This window comes from Phycodurus eques, chromosome 2 (genome assembly GCF_024500275.1).
Source record: "Phycodurus eques isolate BA_2022a chromosome 2, UOR_Pequ_1.1, whole genome shotgun sequence".
In the NCBI taxonomy this organism is placed as follows: domain Eukaryota; kingdom Metazoa; phylum Chordata; class Actinopteri; order Syngnathiformes; family Syngnathidae; genus Phycodurus; species Phycodurus eques.
The window spans coordinates 32,994,315-33,019,495 of record NC_084526.1 but is presented as its reverse complement, the minus strand read 5'-3'; the positions used below and the strand labels follow the sequence as shown (position 1 = coordinate 33,019,495).

Sequence of the window (25,181 nt, the reverse complement as noted above, 5' to 3'; positions counted from 1 at the left end):
GCTCTTTACACACACACACACACACTTAACCACAGTCCTGCAAAGTCGCACTCGGAACAGGTGGTCTTATCACCAACACGCCTATATGTAGGCCACATGTCAAGCATTAGCTGTGCGTTTGTGTGAGGGAGAGCCATTCCAGCCAGGTGAGGGGTGTGACATAACCCATCCACTATGCTAAAGCTAAGCCTCATGGTCAAAGAAAGAAGGTCAATCCAATTAGATAAACCGAGAGACACAAACATAGCACCTCACTTCAATCCTGTGCTGATCCAAGAATACCCTAGCTATCCTTCAAGCACCGATACACTGTTTGCTTGTACTAACTTTGCATCTTACTTTTCATTTACATTATAAATGAATGCGTTACACTGAGCAGAATGAAGTAATTAGTAGGCTTTACACGATCAGGGGTTTTGGGGCCGATCACCGATCAGCGAGTTTAAAAACACGATAACCGATCACCAAGCCGATCACAAGATGGAGCAATGTGTCTATTTAAAGACCTGTTCATTTACTGTATTTACTTGTGTACTTAATTGCTCAAAAAAAGTATATTTACAATAAATAATGTATCTTTGTTCATCTATTTATGACAGTGAGGCATAGTGACAGAACAGATGAATGGTCTTCTATTGTCAGGAAATACATATAGTAATTAATGTATCCACTTTTGTGACATTTTTGTTTGTTGGTGTGCCGTGAGATTTTTCAATTGTAAAATATGTTCCTTGGCTCCATAAAGGTTGGAAATCACTGCTCTAGTCAGGTCGTGTATTCTCATCAGTCAGGTCAAACCATTACAACATGACAGAAATAATGGGTGCTAACTTACTGTAATTAAATTGCTTTATTGTAATTAAATTAATTCACCCAAACCGAAACTTTAGAGCAAGAGTCGACAGAGCGGCAGCATGTTTACGCACAACCGTTAGTGCTAGCACTAGCTTGCTAGGCTACATAACGTTTTGTTGCCTGCTTGTGAGCGGTATCGTATTAAAAGTACGGGAACATACCTCAAGCAAGCCTTAAACGAATGTCCTCTCCTGAGCTGCGGTGACCACCAACACACGTTTTTGCCCATATTGTTCTTATAATATAGTTGGCGCGATCCACTCTTGTTGTCGTCGCCACGGTAACAAGTGTATCCGGTCGCATTTGAGTTGACAAGATAAAGCCCAATGATCGTAAAAAACGGAATGCGGTGGTATCGGAAGATTTTATTGCAGTGGTCTGACATAGTACAATTGTGAAAGAGAGCAAATTTGTCTTGTAGTGTGATCCGGCATGACATATTGTCTGTCACACACCGCCGACATCTTTTATTTATTTATTTATTCTCCCAATAACATTATTGGCCGTCAGATATTTACAGTATTTTGTCAAAAGAAGGCAAAAAGTAAACTAGCTTTTGGATTCAAATATACTGTGCACGATGCAGACGCGGAGTAAATGTCTTTTGCGGGGCCGATCAATGACGTCATTGATCAGATCGGCGAATTATGACATTAAAGATGATCAGCATAAAATGCTAAATATCGGCCGATACCGATCAGGCCGATCATATCGGTGTGAAGTCTGAAGTCTAGTACATTAGTAATGTACTCTCAAGGCTTGTATGCTGTTTCAACATTGTGTGTGTGTTTATGTGCGTGCGTTTCTAGAATTTGTTAAGTGGCAAGGATGCTTAATCTGGAGTGTATGGTTGGATTACTTTGACCGCCACACTTGACCAGTGCCACCGTGAAATGGAAGGCTGCCGTACAACATACATACAGTTGGGTGTTCTTCTGTCACAAATTAATGACTTATCTCGTCGACTCTTTACAAGTAAACCACAACACAGAAGAGGCTGTTTTTTTCTGAATGTTGACGGCACTGCTGCACGAGTCGTTCAACTTGACAGGGCACATGAGTCATGACAGTGACATTGTGTGGTTAAAGGCTTTCAAGTTCCTCATTGATTAAAGTGTGAGGTCAGTGTTTACCAAGTAAATGCAGTAACGTCTTAAAAGCTAGTGGTTGTAAAAAAACTCAATGGAAGCCCGATCCCCACTCCTACAAAATACATTACTGCACTTTTACAGCTCTGTTGCTCTTGATAATGAATAACGTCTTAACATTAATGTACAGCTACCTGAGGCGTATGTCTTTACGAATTGACAGAGAAAAGCTAACCAAAAAAAAGCACAGGACAGAGAGACAAAATAGGGGACATTTTTTGTTTAAAGCCATCCCTCATTCCTGAATAGGTCAAAGCAAAGGTGCACCCACCTCACTGAGTTGAGTCTCCTAAATACAAAAATAAATAAAGTCTCCAAAGGCTAACTTTTATCAAATGCAAGGAAATATTGTGGTGTAACTGATATACTAAAGAGATTTCATTCGTTCTTTTCAGTGGATTATCCTCCTTTATACTCATTGGTGTCCCTAAAGTTGGAATTCAAAGCACACTCTGATGCAAGGGTGGGCGGTACGGGTACATTCAGAAATTCACTCCAAGTGTGCTCTCTACACTCCGAAACGTTGTTGGAGTGTGCCGTTCGGTTATTCAGAGCACCACACTCCGGGAGTGCCGGAGTGCAGGGGAGCGTCACGCAGGACGAGATGTTTCCAGGCAGAACTGACATGGCAGATGCACTGGCATATCACGTTCATTCGTAAATTCATAGAAACTGGAGCGCGCACTGCCTCTCTGAACACTGCACTCTCAGAGCGCAGTGAGAGTGTCAGATTGAATTTCCGAACATACGCTTAGTCGGTAGAAGGTATAAATTTGGACAAAGGTACAGACTTGGACTGAACCGACCAATCCCAATAACGCTTATTGATGATGTCATAGTGTCTGTCGCTCTATAAAAATGGCTCAGGCACATCTGGTCACGGAGCTCCCAGGCAGCGCCATTTTTTTGTTGTCTTTTTTTACAAGCTCTGAGCTGGTTAAAAGACCAGTGCGTCCACGTACATTACGCCCTGTATTACTAGTTGCTCAGAAAGAAAGGAGTGTGGAAATGAATGCTCACGGCTCAATAGCTAGCAGCTAACGCTGTTCTGTTCCTCTGGGTGCTGAGACGCTTAGCTGCCACGACTGTGCGCAACTGTGCGCCTTGAAAGGGAGGGCACCAGCGAGAGAGCGGGGAAGGAGGGAACTGTTTTGGAAGGCAAAAACAAAAAAGCTGTCCATGGGACATTTGTCGGCGGCGGAGGGGCGAAGAGCAGCACGGAAGTTTGGAGGAGGAAAAAAAAAAAGTCCGGGAGTTCTCGTGATGGGCACGGCAGTTCTTTTGAGTGTACTGAATCATTTGAATCAGTTTTTTAAAAAGATTCGTTCAAAAGATTAGTTCACCGAATCGTTCAGTTCTTTATCACAAAATAATTCAAGTGCCTCCTCATTCAGTTAATGATTCATCCCTGAGGTTCACGTTCACTCAACACGTTCACTGAAGAACATGCGTTGTTGTTGTCACGTAAACTTAGGAAAGGTGGGGAGATTTAAAAAAAAAAAAAAAAAAAAAAAAAAAAGCTAAATTATCACCTACCTATCTCTCTCGAACACCCGGCTTGTGACTCTTGAACATGCGTGCAGCGAGCTCGGCCACCAAACATCCTTCCGCATCCCCTTACGTCCAGTTTGGCTCTCGCCAGCTGGCGTGATTTTTCTGCATTCCACCGCGGTGGACAGCATCGCTGACACCAGTCCCCGCCATCCGGGTTTTCCTGCTCACTCACCTTACTGTTATTGTCATCTGATTCGTGCAAAGTGTCTTGAGAAGCGCTATATAAGTTTAATTTATTATTATTAGTATTATTAAAGCTTTATTAAAAGCTTTAATAATCCCATTAGAGACACAGATTGTTTGTTTACGTATATACATTTATTATTAATTTACATTTATTTAAAATGTGGGCTTGTTTTCATGTGCTTGACTGACTCAACATTAGCCGTTAGCTTGAAGAAACGGCTGCTAGTGAAAGGTATCCCCGCGAGGACATTAAAATCACTCACGAGTACGTTCACTGCATAGTACGCCGTTCCTTGCGCAAACGAATCACTCATCGTACAAGTACATCGCTCCTTCGCGGATCACAAACGAAGAAGTTCAATGAACGAATCACTTGTCTAACGGATCGTGAACAATAAATTCAACAAACGAATCACTCTTCATTTCGTCAGAACACCAGATCACTGAACAAATGACTTTTCAGTTCCTCAGTACTCCAATACACCCGTAGGTTTGTGATGTTCTTGTCTTGTTCAATAAAGCGACAGAAAGTGCATTGGTGACTCCCTACCTCCTTGACCACTTCCCAGGGTATTACAATAGTATTGGGATATACAGTAGCTGCCTGTTAATAGCAGGAATTAGTTAATTCTCAAGATGAGACTCGTCACAAAGTTTAACTAAGCCAGCAGCTACATTTGGAGTCAAATACTGTAGGTGGGGGAGGGGAGGGGGATTGCATGGCAAAGTTTGTGAAAAAGAATTCAAGGAATATTTGTGTTCCTATCGAAGTGTCTTCAAATTGCACCACAGGCTCCTTATGCCTTTTTAAACAAATACCTGTTTTTGTTTAATACTTAAAAGAAATTTTAAGAACGCTAAGAAGAAAAAAAAACTGCTTACCAAAGGTTAACTAAAAATATTTTCTTGCCTTTGTCTAGAAAAATATTTCTAGACAAGAAAATACTTTACTGCTCCATGTGAATTAAAAAAAATAAAGTTGATTATTTAAAGAAAAACAACTGGTCGTTCATTTTTAAGTGAAATGGCTTGTATTTTTTGTGTATTGCTAATTGGTCTTTAACTGAGCAATAATATAATTTATCCGAATACTCGATTATTCAATAAAATTTTTAGTAGGATACTCCAATATTAAAATATTCGATAGCTGCAGCCCTAGATAATATTAAGATATCAATTAAATAAGAATATGAGATCTCGTATAATAATATATTGCAAAACAAAATCATAGTTATTTGTCTTACCATATATAAAGTCTCGAAAGTCAACGCGGTTTTTGTCAGTAGGTTCCACCCCCCATCCTCATTGTCTCAAAATTGAATTTACTGTGGATTGATTGGGGGCAATGGCCTCGCTGGAGAACCAAGCTGTCTTTGTCCATCCTGTTTTTGTGTGACGTACTCCTAGAAGTGTAGTCTGGCAGATGGTCCACTTTGAGATTCAGTTCAGATTTTAGTATGTGTGTGTGTGTGTGTGTGTGTGTGTGTGCACGTGTGCGTGTACATGCAAGGAGACTTGCATGTGTGCATGCACCTGCAAACTCTGGTATGCCAGAGCATAAATACAGTGTCTGTGAGAGGACACAGACAGCCACATTGTCAAGTTACTTGGCTGCAGCAGTGGAAAGAGTTGGCTGAGGGAGCTACTCTTTAATCCTTGAAAAAGAATCAAAGAACTGCGTCCCTGGTCAGATTTTTCTTTTTTTTTTAATATAGAAAATGACTATCTTTAAAATATGTCACAGAACTTCAAGAATATCAGTTAAAATACTACACAACATATAATACTCGATAACAAGGTGGACAGGTTTAAGCACCGAGACACTCATTTGAAATCTACAAAGAATACTAATTACAGTGTAATTCTTCCTTTATACTACTCTCACTCACCACATAAATAATTGTGAGTGAGTGAGGAAGGTGTTTTTTATACTCAGGGCTCTATGTTAACTTTTGCCCTGGCACGATATATATTTGCAAAATCTTTTCCTGGGAACAAAAAGTTTGTCAGCAACAAGTAGTCCCTGACAACACACACAGAAAATACACAATTATTTAACATACAGGGTGGGCCAAAAGTAGGCTATAGATAGATAGATAGTAGGGCTGGGAATCTCTGGCATGAGGCTGCTTTGATACATATCTAGATACACAAGTAGCGATTCGATTCAAAAACGATATCTTTACGGGCGGAACGGTTCTCGATTCAGTGCAGAACAAATGTGATCGTTAACGTACAGATGTACTAATCATAAAGAACCTTGACTTGACTTAACCCAATTCTATAAAATGACTTTTCTAACCTTATTTTCAAACATGTACAGTAAAAGACCACTTAATCCTGACCATTGTTGCTTTATGGCACTCTTTAAAAAAATATATATACAAAAAGTCCTCTATTTACGAACGAGTTCCGGTCCTACGCTGGCGACGTAACACGAATTTCCGCGTAAGTCGAATTTCACCTCCTGCCTGATGACAGTTGGGATAGGCTCCAGCACGCCCGCGACCCTAGTGAGGTGAAGCGGCTCAGAAAATGAATGAATGAATGGATGGATGGATTTTTTTTTTTTTTGGGTGATTGCTGACTGACTTTTTGAACTAGCTTAGTTCAGCTGGTGATGGTTGTCAGCTTCGGGATATACCTGGCTGTGTGTCCTCTCGGACGTTACTTTTTAGGGTTGCACAGTACCAACATGAACGTACAAGTGGACCGCGAGGACTCAAGAACCAGCATGAGTTTGCTGAGTTACAGCCCGAGGAAATTGCTGAGATGTACCTATCTTTGGCCATATTGTCTGCATGTTTACAATCTGCGGCGCACATTTCCCCGCCAACCCCCGGTGTTGACGGCAGACTTGATATAAGCTACGTAACGTCTCGTGATATCTAGTCCACACCCCTACAACCGATGTGTCTAAGGATTCCTGCCGGATTTTGTATCGATAACAGAGTCTGCTACCTGTAGTCGTATCGCTCTCCTTTACGGACAGATATCCGGTCACATCGGTTGATCGTTCCCAACCCTAATTTATAATGTATATAATTCATGAATATAAAGAAATTTGTCAGACTGCAATTCATTTTGCGTTTGTGTCTTTCACGGTGCATTAACATGTTTGATGTGACTTGAGCAAGTTTTTTGAAGCGCTTACGGTAAAGTGTGCTGGTCTTGTTGACTACAACATTTCAGTCTCTCTTCCCAACCTGGTAGCCGAAATGCTACCATACCGCTGACACAAATGAGCTTGGAGGGTCGCAATTTCAGGATTATTAATCGTACTAGCCATGTTTCTTTCTCTCCTCCAGTCCGCTCTCCTCATACAGTTGAACAGAACTAGCATTAATTCGCAGCAGCCACAGTTTTGCCCACTCCAGTCAGATGACAGTCACCAGAAAAAGTCATCACATAACACGCAGTTGGAGGAGGCTTGGTGAAAAAAAAGTATCTTCAGTCTAGTTATTTATTTATTTTTTGATCAACTTAAAATATTAATATTAATTATACTAATTTTGGTAGCGCTGTGAGCTCATGGCTATTTATGTATTGGAGGCAGAAACGGAAAACTGGAAGGGGCGTGTTACAGTTCTGCCATTTAAAAGCTGACAGGTGGTTTTCATCCTGTAAATTCACAGACTGTGTGGGTAGTGTATTTTGCGAAATGTAACCTTGCCTTGGGTTACAATTTTTGGTGGTGAAGCAGAATCTGAGCCCATTTTGAAGGGGGTGGGGAGATAGGCAGTTTTTACAAGTATCATGTTGAAATCAAATTCCATGGAGATTTGTTATGTGTTTCATTGAAGTGGGAGCAGTGGCCAGTGTGATATATGAGTCAACAATGAGCTTTTGTTCCTCTGTGTTGGTGGAGTGACCCACACTGAGCCAAGCCTGTGGGCTGAGTGGAAGGAATAGTGGCATTTCCTGACTGTCAAACAACTACTACTCTCCTTCCTACAAGTTACTTAAAACCCAAAACCACCAAATACCAGGCTAATGAGGATGGATACAAGAACAGTTACAAGCAGAAGCATCCGGCTGATTAAGGATCACCTCTCAATGCTCCCCAGGTACCATGCTACCGTATAAGTATGGCATACAGTATATATTCTTTTTGTTGTTGTTTTTTATTTTGTTTTAACAAAAGAAACCTTTTGGTGGAAGTAGCAACTGTCATTTAGTCCATACAAGTCTAGTCCAAACAGTGTTTGGAATTTTTTTTTTCCATTGGGCATGCCAGGGTTAAGTGGGTTGTGGTGTTCCCCTGGAAGACACTCAAGACCCCCTTTACATAGGACAAGAGAGGAAACGATTATCAAACCCCAAATCATCACAATTATCACTACAGTATATTACTAAAAGTAATGCAAACAAACAAAAAAATCATTGTAACAGGTTTGATTTTGAATACAAAAATAAAATAAAATCAGCAACCCTTTGTACGTTTTGACATTGGTAATTACAAACAGCAACATCCAAAGTTATTTTTTATGCAGTCAAGAATGCACACATTGTATGGAAAATGACTACGTGATATATTTAATAGTGGTGGAGCTCTATTAAAACATGAATCTGATCAATTATTAAATACTAATCTTTGACAGAATAAACAATGTTTTTCAGTTCAGACATTTTGATCACTAAATAGGTGACCATAAACAAAATGCAACACTCGAGGCCTTTTCACACCGCCGACTTTCCCATTCATTGTATGTGCGCTGAGGAGGCGGGACCACGGCTGTGTCGCGGCACGCTAAGTGCACAGGGCATTTGACGCAATGTGCCCTTGACTAGAAATTTTTTTTATTTGAGAGCGTTGTTGCTGTGAAGTCAAAAAGTACCTCCAATAGGAGAGGGGGTGGCAGAGTCATCTGCATCTGGGAGAGAGTCTGAGTCTTCAAAAGTCTCTAGTAACACCAGCAAAAGTAGCTAGTAGCTGTCTTGAAAAAGATTCGATAGAGTTGGCAACACAGTGTGAGTAGCCCTGGGCTGCCTTAAAGGGGCCGCACCCACCAATACGGTATTAACGATAATTCAGATTTGAAACGGTACTACTAACCGTTTGAAATCAGGAAACAGTTTCAACCCTACATGGGACTTGATGAGTCTTTCACTTTAAAATTGTCATGCATTATAGATTTTTGTTTTTGTTTTCTGACATTTTCCATATACAACAAGTATGTACAGTATATTCCCCGCAGTTGCTGTCACAAATGAACAGGAAAAATCTCTCAGGGCCAAATGTATTTTCTTGTCGAGCCAAGTTTACCTCCTCTCACTACAACGGTAGAACACTGCACCATTGTTTAGCCCTGAATATCCCAGTAAAGTAGATCCTGAAACTAGATGCTGCTCTGCTTGATCTCGTCTGATCCCCTGCTCCTGTTTGTTCCATCATGCTTTGAACTTCTTTAGGTTTGGGGAAATTAGCTTTAGCGAATCCTCCTTTCCTCTCATCCAGCCCGCTCTCACACTTGAGGAACCGAACACTTTTATGGAACACAAGGTCAAAGTTCAGTTGAGGCTATTTCTTTCTTTGATATTGTCACATGAAAAGAGGGGGCAGGAGTAATAAGGTGAGGAACTAAAGAACAAAGTAGAAGCTGTTTGGCGATGTGAGAATGACACCGTGTAAATGAGATCATGCGTAAAATCAATCAAGCCGCACCATTACGTAGTCAGTGTATGCCTACCTCCCAGAGCTGTTATTGTATTAGATTGTGCAGGGGTTACCTTAATTTGATTTTACAACTGTTACCTTACAGTAGCAACATGACAAGATTTCCCAAGAATGACAGACTGTCAAAATGGGGTTGGAATGGCCACTTCAACCGAAGTACAACACACCAAGAATTTTGAAAATGGGAGGATGAGTTCTGGAGAAATAGTTTTTTGTGCTGGAAAGTAGTCTTTCTGGGCAACGTTTTGATATCGCCTATAGAAAATCTGGTCAACAAACCTTCAAATTAGAGTGAAACAGTATAACTTTATTCTTTCTCAACATATCATTTCATCAGCTACTTGGGGAACCCCTTCTCCAATTGGATGTCAAGTTTCAGTTAAAAATATCCACCAGTAAGCTCATACAGGACAAAATTCCCAAGGTTCTCCAAGTTTCAAAATTACCGTGAAGTTTCAAGCGGCGTCACTTGTGCAAAACCTCAATTTAAATTGAGGTTTACAATAGGTCATGCACTTTAGGCATCAATTATATTTTTTTAGAGGCGTTTCAAATGCATTCTGTGTTTTTTTACAAAATTGATGGCAGCCACTCCTCACGTTAAGACTCACAGCTAATTGAATGACAGGATATGACAATTTATTAATTTAAATGCACACCAGGAGGATTCTTGTCAATCACTGATTAATACTGCAAATAATCTGGCATTAAAGGGCTGTTTCCCCCCCTCCATTTTGTCTTTTATATTTAAATTATAATGAAGTAACTGAGCTCTTACAGTTGATCCACCAATCACAGCACAGATGCTGAAAGTTGTCCCTTAGCGTAGCCCCATGATGTAATCCATTGCATCCTCCTTGTTCCTGGGTGCACTGTATATTAATGTGAGTGACAAACGCTTGACACAGATATGATATACTAATCACTTACGTCTAACAAACGAGATGATCTCTCTGGCACAGCCGGGTGATGTTGACATCTATATGACTTATTTCACTGGACCATCACATTTGCTCCCGGGGGTGTGTGGTAATGAGATTCTTAGAAAACATCTAGGACAGCTTTTCTATTGTGTTGTTGGTGAAAAGCCTGATTGTTTCATCTGAATAACAACTCTTACTAAACACGGGTTTCTTTTCAAAAAGGATGAATGACATTTTCCTGTCACTTAGCGGTTGAACTGCTTTTTCAGGACACATTTCAATATTTTTGTTCTAAAACGTTTGGGGATTTAATTTAGCTATTCACACTCACTGCTATGCTGCTGTATTACATTAAATTAAAATTAAAATGAATCACTCTTACCTGCTTCTTAGATGACACAAAAGCTTAGGTACAGTGAATTTCTCTCCCAAGGGACAAAGCTATTTGCACAAAGTTACATTACTTTGCTATAAACCCGATCCATATTGGGCCATGTGACTATCATGCTGATACCCCCAGGGCAAGGGCCAGGTCCAGGTCTTGTGGTGGATAGGTGGGCCTGCTGACTTTCCAGGTTAGAGTCTCTAAGGGTACATTTGCCAGTGACTTTAAATGGCTAGTGAGTCACACCAGGGCATATGTAAGGCAAATAATGGCGAGTCAATCAGAAGAATGCACTTTTTCTCTGGTGCCTCATCTGACTTACGTCTATTAGAAATGTAGACAAAACAGCTCTCTGTTCCATTTAGGACCCTGCAGTCACATGACATCTGAACAATTCATAGCACTGAAATGAATTTGTATCACTTGGGAATCGAATGCTAGACAGGATGGACAATGCCCCTGTGTGTTAAATTAGGCACGTCATCCACCATCTATCTGATCATCTAGTATGAACCCCTTCATCCATTTAATTCATTGCTGAATCATGGCAGCTTGACCAGAAACAGTCTGCTTTGCAATCTCCCCTCGACCACTCTTGGAAAGTGTGTTTTTACTAACGTTTACTCAAAATAGCATTAACAGGCTTCCTCTGGCCAATAACAGATCAATTGTGTTGTCTCCTCAAAGCCACAAATGAAGTCATCCTCATAATAAATGATGCATGTCTGCTCCACGCTTTATTATTCATGTAACACTATGCTTGACAAGGTCCTACTAGCTGCACTACCCTACAAAAAATGGAATGTCAATACAATGTATGTCTAATCAGTTTCGTCTTTTTATCTGCTCATTCACACGGCAACAAGGACGTATGCATCTGCGAGTACATCACCTTCATTCATGAATTTTTTTCAATGAATGACGTACCACAGGTCTGTTGTGTGCGCGTCCATGTTTGCGTCTGTATCAAGATAATGGGCTTTATAACAATGTACTGTGTCCAGCGGAGACAAATTACTCCCATAATTGAAATTTGTTCTTCAAATTCGTTTTACCTCAAGTGGAGTATAGGCTTACATGGAAAAGGATGACGCGCTGTGGCGACCCCTAACGGGACAAGCCGAAAGGAAAAGAAGAAGAAGAAGAAGGAGTATGAAAAAATGCACTTTTGGATAAGGGATAATCCAGAGTTGCCTAATGTTACGGAACGTCCGTATTTTGTTACAGAAATCACTGAACGTTGACTCGTTATGGCCGTAACACTGATTGTTCCGGATATTGGGAATTTTTTTTTTTTTTTTTAAATCCAGCGTCTCACATTACCGTAGAGTCCATATTGGAGAGCTGCTTGGTGCAAACAAATTGTATTACACCCCTCGGTTGCCTAGCCACGGAGGCAAAAGTTCTCTTTGCGTCCGGTGTCAGCGCATTGTAAGTCACTGATCATCGCCTCCATGGTAGCGAATAACCTACACTTCTTACAAAGGTGTCACGAAGGGAGGACAAGGAGTGGATAGGCGAAGACTGTGTCAAAGGCATGCTAATTGCTAAGCTATTGTGTCATGCAGTCGCAAACCATATTAATAAGTGATTTTTGTGATTCAGTAGACTTGTCACATAGGTCTGTCTGGAACTGCTTTTCGCGAAGAGAAACTAACTTAGAACAACAAAATAACAGGCCAATTAGTACGTGTTTAGAGAGAGAGATTTTAATTAATACAGGTCCACACAGGACGCAGCACATGAACCAGAAATTAATGAGTATGTCACTGCACACTTAACTTCACAAGGTGGGAAGGTTAAAAGTATATTTTTATTAGTCCTACAATGGGGAAATTTGCATCGTTTCAGCAGCAATTGTGGTTATATACTATATGGCTATATACTGTAAGTATATATTGCACAAAATAGAAACCAAAACTATTGTCCATACATAAACTATCCACTTCAGTCTATCAGCAATGTTATTTTATTTTCAAAATAGAGTGCTAAATTTGAATTTTGACATTTGAGATCTGATTAATCTGCTTTAATAGACTTGCTTTTTTTTTTGTTTTTTGTTTGTTTGTTTGTTTTTTTAGGTACCAGAGTTGAAAACAGAATTGTCAAAATGCAAATTAATCCACAGACAAAGATAGTTTGATGATGGAACGTCGAAATCTCATATACTGGTACGTTGATTCAGGCTGCAACTGCGTCTGCCATTACAAGGTTATGTAATAAAAACATTAAAATGACAAATATTGAAGACATACTTTATTAACGATTATGTTATGACTGTCGCAAGATAATGTCATACATGATAATGTAAGGTCGACTGGTCAGCACATCTGCTTCATACTTCTGAGGATCCGGGTTCAAATCCGGCCTCACCTGTGTGAAGTTTGCATGTTCTCCCTGTGCCTGCGTGGGTTTCCTCCGGTTACTCTGATTTCCTCCCATGTCCCAAAAACATGCATGGTAGGTTAATTGAAGACTCTAAATTGTGAATGTGAGTGTGAATGGTTGTTTGTTTATATGTGCCCTGTGATTGGCTGACCAGGGTGTACCCCGCCTCTCGCCCAGTGTCAGCTGGGCGACACTGGGCGAGAGGCTTATTATATTTTAATAAGTAGGGTTCAGAGGGAGGAACCGGATTCCAGATTTGAATCTTGCCTTAATGTATTTTGAAGAACATTTATTTGGTGTACATTGGATAGAAAATGTCCTCTGTTCAAATGCCAGGTTTTTATGGTATGAAAAACTAAGACCACGGTAAATCAGTTAAAAACTTGTTTCACCATTAATGTGACTTATCAGCTCTACAACTCATTTCACTCAAAAATAATTTTGAAATAATGTGGTTGCACAAGTGTGCACACTCGTGTAACTGAAATATGGCAGACTTCATCATGTCCAAACCCATGGTATATCAAGTCAAAACGCACCTGCCACCATTTAAAGTGCCTCTGATTAACCACAAATAAAGTTCAGATGTTCTAGTAGGATTTTCCTGACTTTTTGCTTTCCACCAGAACCCTGGAGGTTTTTTTTTTTTTTTGCTAACACTGACTGGTAACTGGGGAACTATTTATAATTCCCTTCATCTTGACTAAGGTGCCTCTTCCAGCTGAGTAAAAACACCCCCAAAGCATGATACTGCTACCACCATGCTTCACTGTTTGCTGTGGAGTTCTTTTGGTGATGAGCAGTGTTGTGGTTATGCCAAATGTACATTTGGGAATTATGGCCGAAAAGTTCAACCTTGGTTTCATCCATAATACATTTCCTCACATGTGTTTTCGGAGATATTGTTATGATTGCCCATCCATCCATTTTCTGTAGCACTTATCCTCACAAGGGTCGCGGACATGGTGGCGCCTATCTCAGATAGAGGCGGGGTACACCCTGAACTGGTCGCCAGCCAATTGCAGAGCATATATAAAGAAACAACCGTTCACACCCACGGGCAATTTAGAGTTTTCAATTAACTTAACATGCATGTTTTTGCGATGTGGGAGGAAACCGGAGTACACGGAGAAAATCCACGCAAGCACGGGGAGAACATGCAAACTCCACACAGGCGGGGCCGGGATTCGAACCTGGGTCCTCAGAACTGTGAGGCAGATATGCTAACCAGTCTTCACCGTGCCGCCATTTTTATGATTGTTTCAATTGAATTGTGCAGAATATAGGCCACAATGGTGAAAACATTTCTAAACGATTTCTTATACTGGCATTTGAACAGGGCGTGGAAACTTTACACTGTATGTATGCCTCCCATTCATTCAAATTCATAATGAATGCACACATAACATATCTGTCTATAGTTCCATAAATCTTAGCTGCATTTCCTGATTATGGGATGCGAGCCAGAATAACTATATTAAATATTAGGGCTGCAAGATACTGTTTGCTTCTTTTTTTATTTTTTAACCTGCGATATATGAAATAATACAGGGTCAGTGTTGGGAAAGTTAATTTACCACGCAAATTAGTTCAAAATTCATTAATTCAAGAGTTCAATTCGTAGTTCATTATTCAATATTTTGAATTCAGTTCACTAGTCCAAAAATTAACGAGTTCATAGGTTTGTTTTCTTTTCAATATGTTGCCAATGGGCTGTTACCCTCAAAATACTGGCGTTTCATTTTCCCTTTGCTGCCACCCAGTCAGTCCACACTAGTAGCGAGCTGCAGCTTTCACCCTACAATCTGAAAAACATGAGGAAAAAGCACAACCTGAAGCACAATATCGTGCATCCCTATTAAATATAGCAAATATTCGCCAAGACCAGGAAGTTAAAAGTGCCAGATTTTACCAAACAACTTTTTCTAGTATTTGAGATGTAATATTGGCTCTATGATGCCTCAGTAAACATGTGAAATATGACTTCAAATCGTCCATGCATTCCTGAGTTCGAGACAGTTTTCTGCCGCGAGGCCTCAAATCAGGCCATTCGAATTTCTGGTGCTTATCTATGTCACGAGCGAAGATCTCTTAGAAGAAGAACTAAAAAAAAATGGGCCTTTTAAGATTCCTTGTACAAAAAGTTTTGATTGTGATTGTCATGTGAAACAGCTCCAAAAGCTCATCAAATCAAACTTCTTCTGTGTGTTGGCTCTTCTAAATGACTTTGACTGAGCTTGCAGACAGTCACATTACACCCACAACACTTTGGCTCCATCTCAAGTCTGTCTTTGGTCTGCTTTTGGCTCACTCTGTGCCCCAAAGCCAGGAAAAATGTTGTTGACCGACAGTATTGGAGTGTGTTAAGTGATGCTATGGTGTCTGTGCAAACAGTTTTATCTCTGGCAGAGGGAAAGGGAAACAAGCTCATATATTCTTATATTCTGTTATAAATATAACAAATATTTACATCCTCCATGAATAATTGCCCTTGTGTGCGCTACATGCCACTGAACATTTGTTTTCACAGCATGGATAAACACATGGTGTGCTTTTGCATCGATCTAGTCAGAAGAATTTGTTACATTGTGTGTTAGTTGCCTTGAAGCTGCAGCATGACATTAAAAACATCTGCAGAATTAGAGTGGAAACTCTAAAATACAAGTAAATAGGGCCAAGAGGTTGTACAGTTTGTAGAAGAAAAATGTGGGACGAGAACATTGACATGTACGCAAGACGTTAAGTAATTTAAGGTTTGATCATAGTGAAATTTTGACACTGGGATTGATCATTTCCTTTGAGAACATTTATTTTGAAATACAAATCTGTGGTCAACCAGCTTGACAGAATGGATTGTATTCAACCTTAGATATTCCACAGTATATCTCTATCAAGAATGTGCTCTGTCGAGTTCACACAAGATGGTTTTAAGGGTTTTTTATAATGGAGAATTGACTTGCGGTACAGAAAATTGATGGATGGATTTTTTAATTGCTCGTTGCATACAAATAGTTGGGTCTTCTAAGAAGTGCCTGCCCACACATCAAGTGTGAACTTAAACACCCAAGTAGCTCTTCGAGCTCCCTCTTTCTGAAAATAACCAACTGTTCTGACTTTCCAGCCTATTGTTACATAAGCACCCCTGCACTGGGTTCTCCGCCCATGATAGGGCAGGTGGGCTAAGGGAAACTCCAGAGTCACTTTCAAGCAACCTACGGACTGCACTGTGACAAAGCCAAACGATACATGCGTAATTGCTCAGTGAAGTTTTAGATACGGTGTGGGTGAGGTGGGGGTATTTGTTTGTTTGGCGATATGTCTGCTGTGCCTCACATACTAATTGGCATAGTGTAATTTGGCTGCTTTATGATGAATTGCTGCGGAAAAGAGCATGAGCCAGGGCATCACCCTTAAAATGAGAAAATTCAGTAAGACAAAAAAATAGGGTGTGTAAAGAGTGCTATAGTTCTTGATCCTTTAGGTATTTTGAGGAAAGCATGTCACGTTAAAAAAGCTGGCAACTGTTTTGGATTGTGAAAAAAACACTGTCTCATGATACGAATGGATGTCCGTGCCTTTTTTATTCTGAAGTGGAACGTTTCTTTCTTTTCATACTTACTTACAAGCAATCTAATAACCATAGAAAATCAAATAGAATATGCATATTTGAGTTGCTTCCTAGGGACACCAACACTGATGTTAAATGCTAACTTGTTTGATTAAAAAAAAAAAAAAAACACAAAAAACATTGTCCCTCTTTGCTAAGCATAGAGTAGAAGTGCTTGAATTTTATTGGTTGGACCTACCGTGAGGACACTGACTACTTGCAGTCTATCCCCGACTGACCTAGGAGGAGGGTTAGCCAGAGAGTGAGCAGAATACCAGATCCTCCCTCGTTAGACCACTTATTTAACGGAATGTGATGGACTGCAATACTGCATGTGCAATTACAATTATTATGACAGCGTTTTGTGTATTTTTCCACCTTGCCTTCCAATTTCAGAGATGGTTCATGAAGGACGAATCTCTGGCAGTTACCCTGTGCTTGTGAGCCAGGATGTGAAAGTAGCAGAGAGGCCAATGTCTCTAAATTCTTCCGGTCCCCTTTGAATGGAAAGGTTGAGCTTCCCTGCCAAAAACTTTCGTTTGGAAAAAAAGATTATCGCTTTCATGCCTACAGCCATAATTCTTTTGTTTGCCCAGGAAGAAAATTTCAGCTATTTCTGCACAATTGTATTCCTTCCCATTATCAAAAGTTGCAAAGGACCCTGAAATGTCTGTTTAGTATCATATTTTTTTCAACTTTTGTAGCTGCACTGGTACTAAAAACAACAGCAACAAACTATCCATTACTCTTTTAGTCGTTTTTGTACCAAGGATTTCAGTCCATTGATTGGTCAATCTAGAGAGCTGTCATTAGGGCCTTTTCCACCGCAGGAACCTTTTCAGGAACTTCCCTTACTCCCCTGGTACTTTAAATTCCCCTTTTGGTTTTCAAAGTGATTTAATCCTTTTATTTCTATCGACGTATCCAGTAATGGCGGCCCATGTGAATAAAAAAAGTAAACTCCTAAAGAGGTTTGTCAACCAATCAGCGTTCGTCAGCGCAGCCCGCCCCGTCAAAGAGTTCCTGGTAGCTCTTGGAAGTGTCATGAACGGAACAGAGAATAGGACCCAAAAAAGCACAACTCCAAAACAAAGGGACAGTTTCAAAAAGAGAGGTTTAATATACGGGCAGAGGAATGCTGGGATGAGACGACAAGGGACGACAAACTGGTGACTAGAAAGAATGAGACACGAGGTTACATGCAAGGGGTAATTAGGGTGAACGAGGCACAGGTGGTGAAGATGCTCTCAGGAGCAGGTGTGTATGAAACAGGGGGAAGCCAACAACCGGAACACACACCCATGACAGTACAGCCCCCCCCCCCCCCCCTCCCCAACAGCCCCTGGATGCGCAATGTGGAAGTCCCGAATGAGCGAGTCATCCACGATAAACGCAGACGGCATCCATGAACGTTCCTCAGGCCCGTAGCCCTCCCAATCCACCAGATATTGAAATCCCCTCCCCCTCCGACGAGACAACAACAGCCGCCTCACAGTGAAGACAGGGCCCCATCCACGAACCGGGGTGAAGGAGGGGGCCTGGAAGGCGGGACCAGAGTGGACTCCCGGGTGGGCTTGCGCAGGCTGATGTGAAAAGCAGAAAATTGTGAGAGAATTCGACCCAAACCAGTTTCTAAAACCAGGATCATGGCTCCTATGTAGCGAGACATCGGAGCCCAGTCTCCAGGTCCTGGTTCAGCCTCTCGGTTTGTCCGTTGGTTTCAGGGTGAACCCCAGATGACAGACTGACGGTAGCACCTATGAGATTGCAAAACTCCTTCCAAAATTGCGAAATGAATTGGGGACCCCTATCGGATACCACATTCTTGGGGAAACCATGGAACTTGAATACCTGGTGTATCATTAACTCGGCAGTGTCTTTAGCTGAGGGGAGTTTCGGGAGTGCAATGAAGTGTGCCATTTTAGAGAACCAGTCCACGACTGTGAGAATTGTGGTATTTCCTTTCGAGGCCGGTAATCCCGTCACAAAGTCTACGGAGATATCTGACCAAGGACGTTGGGGTATTGGCAGGGGTCGCAACTCCCCAGAAGGACATTTATGAGAGGACTTGTTAGCAGCACATACCTGGCAAGCACTGACATAATTGGTAACATCCCTTCTAACATTGGGCCACCAACAGCGCTGTTCGACCACAGATTGAGTCGTGGCAATGCCTGGGTGACATACAGTTGGGATAGTGTGAGCCCAGTGGATGACTCTTCTCCTTATGGTTGGAACCACATAAAGCCTGTTTTCAGGGCAATTTTCAGGGCTAATAGTGTTCTTCAGAGCCTCCTTTACAGCAGTCTCAATGTCCCAAACAAAAGCAGAAACGAAACATGACTTGGGCAAAATGGTTTTAGGGTCCGACAAAGAATTCTCTGCGCAGAAAATGCGTGATAAAGCATCTGGCTTACCATTTTTCGAACCTGGTCGGTAGGATAATGTGAAATTGAATCTAATGAAAAAGAGAGCCCATCTAGCCTGACTCGCATTTAATCTCTTCGCAGACTTAAAATATTCCACGTTCTTGTGATCTGTCCATACTAAAAACAGAGTATGTGCTCCCTCTAGCCAGTTCCTCCACTTCACCAAAGCCACCTTGACTGCCAGCATTTCACGGTCACCAATGTCATAATTTCTCTCAGCTGGGGTCAGTTTCTTGGAGAGATAAGCACAAGGATGTAATTTACCATCCTTGAGACATTTCTGGGAGAGCACTTCTCCTATACCGGCATCAGACGCATCCATTTCTACCACAAACTGCTGTTTGAGAACTGGCAAAGTGAGACTGGGAGCGGAGGTAAAGCTCGATTTTAAGTTTCTGAAAAGCTGCCTGACAAAGCGGGTTCCATACGAAAGGTCTCTGTGGTGAGATAAGATCATGCAAAGGCGAGGCTCTTGAACTGAAATTTCTCATGAACTTTCTGTAGAAATTAGCGAACCCGAAGAACCTTTGTACGTCTTTGCGTGATGTGGGAGTGGGCCAATTAGTCACGGCATCAACTTTCCAAGGGTCCATTTTGATTTCACCTGGAGCCTGCACGAACCACAGAAAAGAAATGGACGCCTTGTGGAACTCACATTTTTCAGCCTTGACATATAGTTCATTCTGCAGTAACTGCTGCAACACAGAGCGGACATGAATGATGTGAGTCTCCTCATCCGGGGAAAATATCAAAATATCGTCCAAATATACAAAAACATACACATTCAACATGTCAAGCAGGACATCATTGACAAAGTTCTGGAACACAGCTGGAGCGTTAGTTATTCTAAAAGGCATCACCAAATACTCGTAATGTCCCGTTGGTGTGTTGAATGCTGTTTTCCATTCATCCCCCTCCCTTATCCTGACTAAATGATATGCATTTCTTAAGTCTAGTTTGAAAAAACCTTGGCTCCCTCCAGGAACTCAAAGGCGGTGGGGATGAGAGGAAGAAGGTACCTGTTTTTCACAGTTATGTCGTTGAGACCCCGGTAATCGATACAGAGTCGCAGAGTCTTGTCCTCCTTGTCCACAAAGAAAATCCGGCTCCCGCAGGGGATGAAGATGGGCGAATAATCCCAGCTGCCAGTGATTCATCCACATACTCCTTCATAGCCTTGTGTTCCGGCCCTGAAAGACAGAATAACCTCCCTCGTGGAGGTGTGGTTCCAGGCAGCAAGTCAACAGCACAGTCATAAGGTCTGTGGGGCGGAAGGGCTTTGGACTTGGAAAAAACGTCTTTAATGTCCTGGTAACAGGTAAACACATGAGATAAATCAGGATCCCCAGATGGGGTCTGTGGATTGTCATTTGAAACATAGCCCTGAACATCACATGGAGGCTTGAAACAGTTCTGGGCGCAATTGCTACCCCATGACATAACCTGCCCAGAGGACCAATCAATGTGGGGGTTATGTAATTTCAACCACAGGTTCCCTGAAATAAGGTCATGATTCATGGCGTCAAAAACATGAAAACTAATACATTCCGAGTGAGAATCAGGAAATGTCAATATGAGTGTTTGGGTGCGGTGAGTGATCTTGCCCATAAAACTGCCGTCTGCACCATAGGTGTTGCGGTGGAGTTTAATTTGTAAGGTTCTAAGGTGCATACGTCTAACGAGGAGGGAGTTGAGTAAGTTTGCATCAGAACCAGAGTCAATTAATACAGGTGTATGAATTTCTTGATTAGGAGAGCATAGTGTCACTTTAGGAAGAACCCGGGCAGGGTCTTCCTTAATTAAAAAAAAGACTCACCTCTCCCGTGCCCTTGCTACCTGCACCGGCAACCTTGACGTGACAGTTGCTCATGGAATGACCCAACTCCCCGCAGGAGAAGCAGGGCCCTCCCTCAACCGGCGTTGACATTCCTCAGGTGAGAGACGGAACCTGCCCAGTTGCATGGGTTCATCTGCGATGCCGCTAGCCAGTGGATTGAAACTGGCAACAGGGGATCTGCCTTGGTTTGGCTGGTCAACGAGGCTCGTCCTCCAAGTGCGCGGTGACGCAGCCCTCCGCCGAACTCCGTCCAGCTCGCGATCCAAAAGCCTCTTGTCGATCTTTACGGCGAGAGTGATGAGAGTGTCCAAGTCAGTCGTCAGGTCTAGCGGGACCAAATGATCCTTGACGGCGGGGGATAGTCCTTGAAAAAATTCGAGCAGTGCCCCATTATTCCACTGACTCTCAGTTGCTAGAATGCGAAACTAAATCGCATAATCTGACACCCTGCGCTTGCCTTGTTGTAAGGTGACAAGGGAGCGAGCTGCCTCACGATCTGGTGTGGGAAAACACCAGACCAGTGTGGAATTTGCTCCATAGTCTTTACGAAAAAAGAGAGTCGTAATTGGTGCAGATTGTAATGGACATGTTGGTGAAGGACATAGGGGTGATGAAGAAGTGATGGGTAAGTACGGCATCCAGGAAAGGAACTTGGAGGGGCAGATGGTGGTAGACTTTGCAACAAGGATGCAAATGGCTGTAGTGAACACTTTTTTCCAGAAGAGGCACGAACATAGGGTGACCTACAAGAGTGGAGGTAGAAGCACGCAGGTGGATTACATCTTGTGAAGACGATGTAATCTGAAGGAGGTTACTAACTGTAAGGTAGTGGTAGGGGTGAGTGTGGCTAGACAGCATAGGATGGTGGTGTGTAAGATGACTCTGGTGGTGGGGAGGAAGATTAGGAAGACAAAAGCAGAGCAGAGAACCATGTGGTGGAAGCTGAGACAGGACGAGTGTTGTGCAGCTATTCGGGAAGAGCTGAGACAGGCTCTCGGTGGACAGGAGGAGCTCCCAGAAGACTGGACCACTGCAGCCAAGGTGATCAGAGAGGTGGGCAGGAGAGGACTTGGTGTATCTTCTGGCAGGAAAGGACTTGTTGGTGGAACCCCACAGTACAGGAAATCATACAAGGAAAAAGTTTAGGTAAGAAGAAGTGGGACACAGAGGACCGAGGAGAGGCGAAAGGAATACATTGAGATGCGACACAGGGCAAAGGTAGAGTTGGCAAAGACCAAACGAGGTATATGATGACATGTATGGCAGGTTGTACACTAAAGAAGGAGAAAATGATCTATACAGGCTGGCCAGACAGAGGGATAGAGATGGGAAGGATGAGCAGCAGGTTAGGGTGATTAAGGATAGAGATGGAAATATGTTGACTGGTGCCAGGAGTGTGCTAGCTAGATGCAAAGAATACTTCGAGGAGTTGATGAATGAGGAAAATGAGAGAGAAGGGAGAGTAGAAGAGGCAAGTGTGGTGGACCAGGAAGTGGAAATGATTAGTAAGGGGGAAGTTAGAAAGACATTATGCCGCCTGATCTTTTTTTCGTTATCTAATTAATTATTGAAATAGACCACACCAATTTGGTGGTGTAGGGAACAAAAAAATCCTGAGTAATATAATCCAAAAATATACCTTTCAGCTTTATCTGTCAATTTTTTTTCTACCTCTTCCCGTTTAAATTCCTGACACGTGTGTTTGTATACACACACACACACACACACACACACACACACACACACACACACACAGTTTTATTCTATTGCTACCAAAAAAAAAATTGTTAGTTAGTGCTAGGTTAGCTTTTGTTGCTAATATTTGCTGAATGTTGACTGAGTTGTGATTAAGCCTGTCACGATAATTACTATATTGGTTTACCGGTTGATAAATAAAATGGATATGATAGGTTTTCCTGATTCGATAAATTGTCATTGTTGTCGTGAGGTGTTGTGCAGCTCACACAGTGTGCTGACGGTGAGTTGGACGGCTCTGTCATTAGCCGCTAGTGGGCTCATGGAATTCTGGCGAACAGGTGTTGGCTTCGCGCGTTAAGGAGCTCAACAGCGCCCTCTATCATAGTGATTTCTGAATGACACTGAAAATGCATTTTGGGCCATTTTCGGCGGGTGAAAAAGTTTGTTGACTTAGAAATTTGTACTACAACACTTAATGTACGCCGAAAATGGCTTACGTGGCTTAATGTCCTAAAACTGTCACCAATCATCACCAAATTTATGTGGACATCTCTACTCATGGCAGCTCCGTCTGAAAATATTGGCCCAATAGTTTGTGTTTTATGGATGTTAACATACATGCAAATCAGTGTCCTTTCAACGGAATTCACAGTTTTGAACTCAAAATAGGCCATTTACGTGAATGTTATAGATCCGATGAGTTTTTCCTGGCGGGGGGGGGGGGGGGGGGGGGGTTCGCTGATGTCATCAGTAAATACTACAGCGTTGATTCATTAATGCGTATATTCTGATTTTTAAAAAAAAAAAAAAAAAAAAAAAAGAAAAAAAACATTGTGAAGTTGGCTTGATTTGTTTAGCAGTTGTAGCTAAAACTCTAGTGCTATTTTCTGCATTGCACCAAAGTTGGAATCCAACCAGCCCAGCATAAATGCAAACATTGTATTTTTTAATTCATATCCAATTAACTATGGGAGGTTTTGTTTTAAGATTTCGGATGCTGTTGCTCACAGTTTGCATGTAAGACAGCACGGTGAGTGCACTTGTAAAGGGTTGGGTCAGGGAGGGGTGTTTCCTCATTCCACAGACAGACAGAACAGCTCTAAATGATTCACAAAAGAATTTATTTACTTGTGGCAAAGCTACAAATAACTGCAGGGTTTATCTAGGGCAGGGGTGTTAAACTTGTTTTAGTTCGCGGGCCACATCCAACCCAATTTGATCTCAAGTGGGCTGAACCAGTATATCTGTGGCCTTATAAGGTATTAATAACGACAATTCAACTTTTTTTTATCATCTTTTTGGGTGCACATAATTACAACTACATTTGGGAATATATTCACATTTATTAATTATCTTGTTGCCAATTCTGTTGCAAATCATATGAGCAATCTCAAATGTCATAAAAATTCTGCAGTTGCAACTTCGACATCACAGTCGATCAACAAACTGTATGTACTTTTTATAAAACAACCTATTTAGAAATCTTTTCAAATGTACATACATCTCCACATCCATCTGAAAATCTTAAAAGGCTCAACTGACGCATCACACCATACAAACTAAAGTGGGAACTTTTTAGAATGAAAGTTATCCTCCTGCCTTGTAAAAGTATACAGGCAGATTGACAGGGTGAAACAAAAAATGAAAACAAAATAAATGTATTTCCTCTTTCTATAAAAGACACACATCCACAGTAAGTGCAAAATAGAAACTCAAATTTGCTACTTATTTAATTGTCACTCAGGAGCTTGCCATAAAAAAGCAATTAATTTATATGAGGTTAGCATTGCACAAACAATTAGCAACGCCCTCTCCAACTATTAGCATGGATCAAAGTACCTTGTAGCTTACATTTCACAAAAGAAGTGACTTCCAGCTTTTCCTTGTCAGGGGATCGCCACCACAGCGAGTCACTCCCATGATTTGTTTGTCTGACGTAACCTTACCACTTTATATGGGCTTTAATAAACCCATGTCCCAATTAACTTCACAAACAAATTTTTAACTGCACATATGCACATTTGCACATGAAATTACAAAACAAACATGATATAATATATACAATGGCAGTGCTTCACAAAAAGTCTCACTCCCTTATTGCATATTGATTGGAGGCGTGCCCCGTTGCGCTGATCTTTCTTCTCTCTCAGCTTCGTTCGTGCATGTCGCGTCACGCGACTCACAGCACTTACGATTCTATTTTAGTTGTGTCAAAGCAAAAACATGAGTTTCAAAGTAAGAGTCTATCCATAAAAATTAACTAAAACTTGAGGGATGGGCAGAACTGTGCCTGCTGGCCGGATTAGACCCTTACACGGGCCGTTTCTGGCCGTTTCTTGTACTTCCCCTTCATGTAGCCATACAACATAAATAGACTGTTAAAGGGAAATATGGAAATACCCTAGCATCTTACTAAGGCACAATCACTACATTTTCAATGTGGCCACACAGACCCTATTAATCACTTGTGGAGTTTTTTTTTTTTTAAAAACAT

General features: G+C 41.6%; 1 protein-coding gene across 8 annotated transcripts in view; it reads left to right on the top strand.

Annotated features, from left to right (window-relative positions):
- Positions 1 to 25,181, top strand: part of myo9aa (myosin IXAa) — a 153,069-nt gene that overhangs the window by 44,139 nt on the left and 83,749 nt on the right. The window lies entirely within an intron of this gene.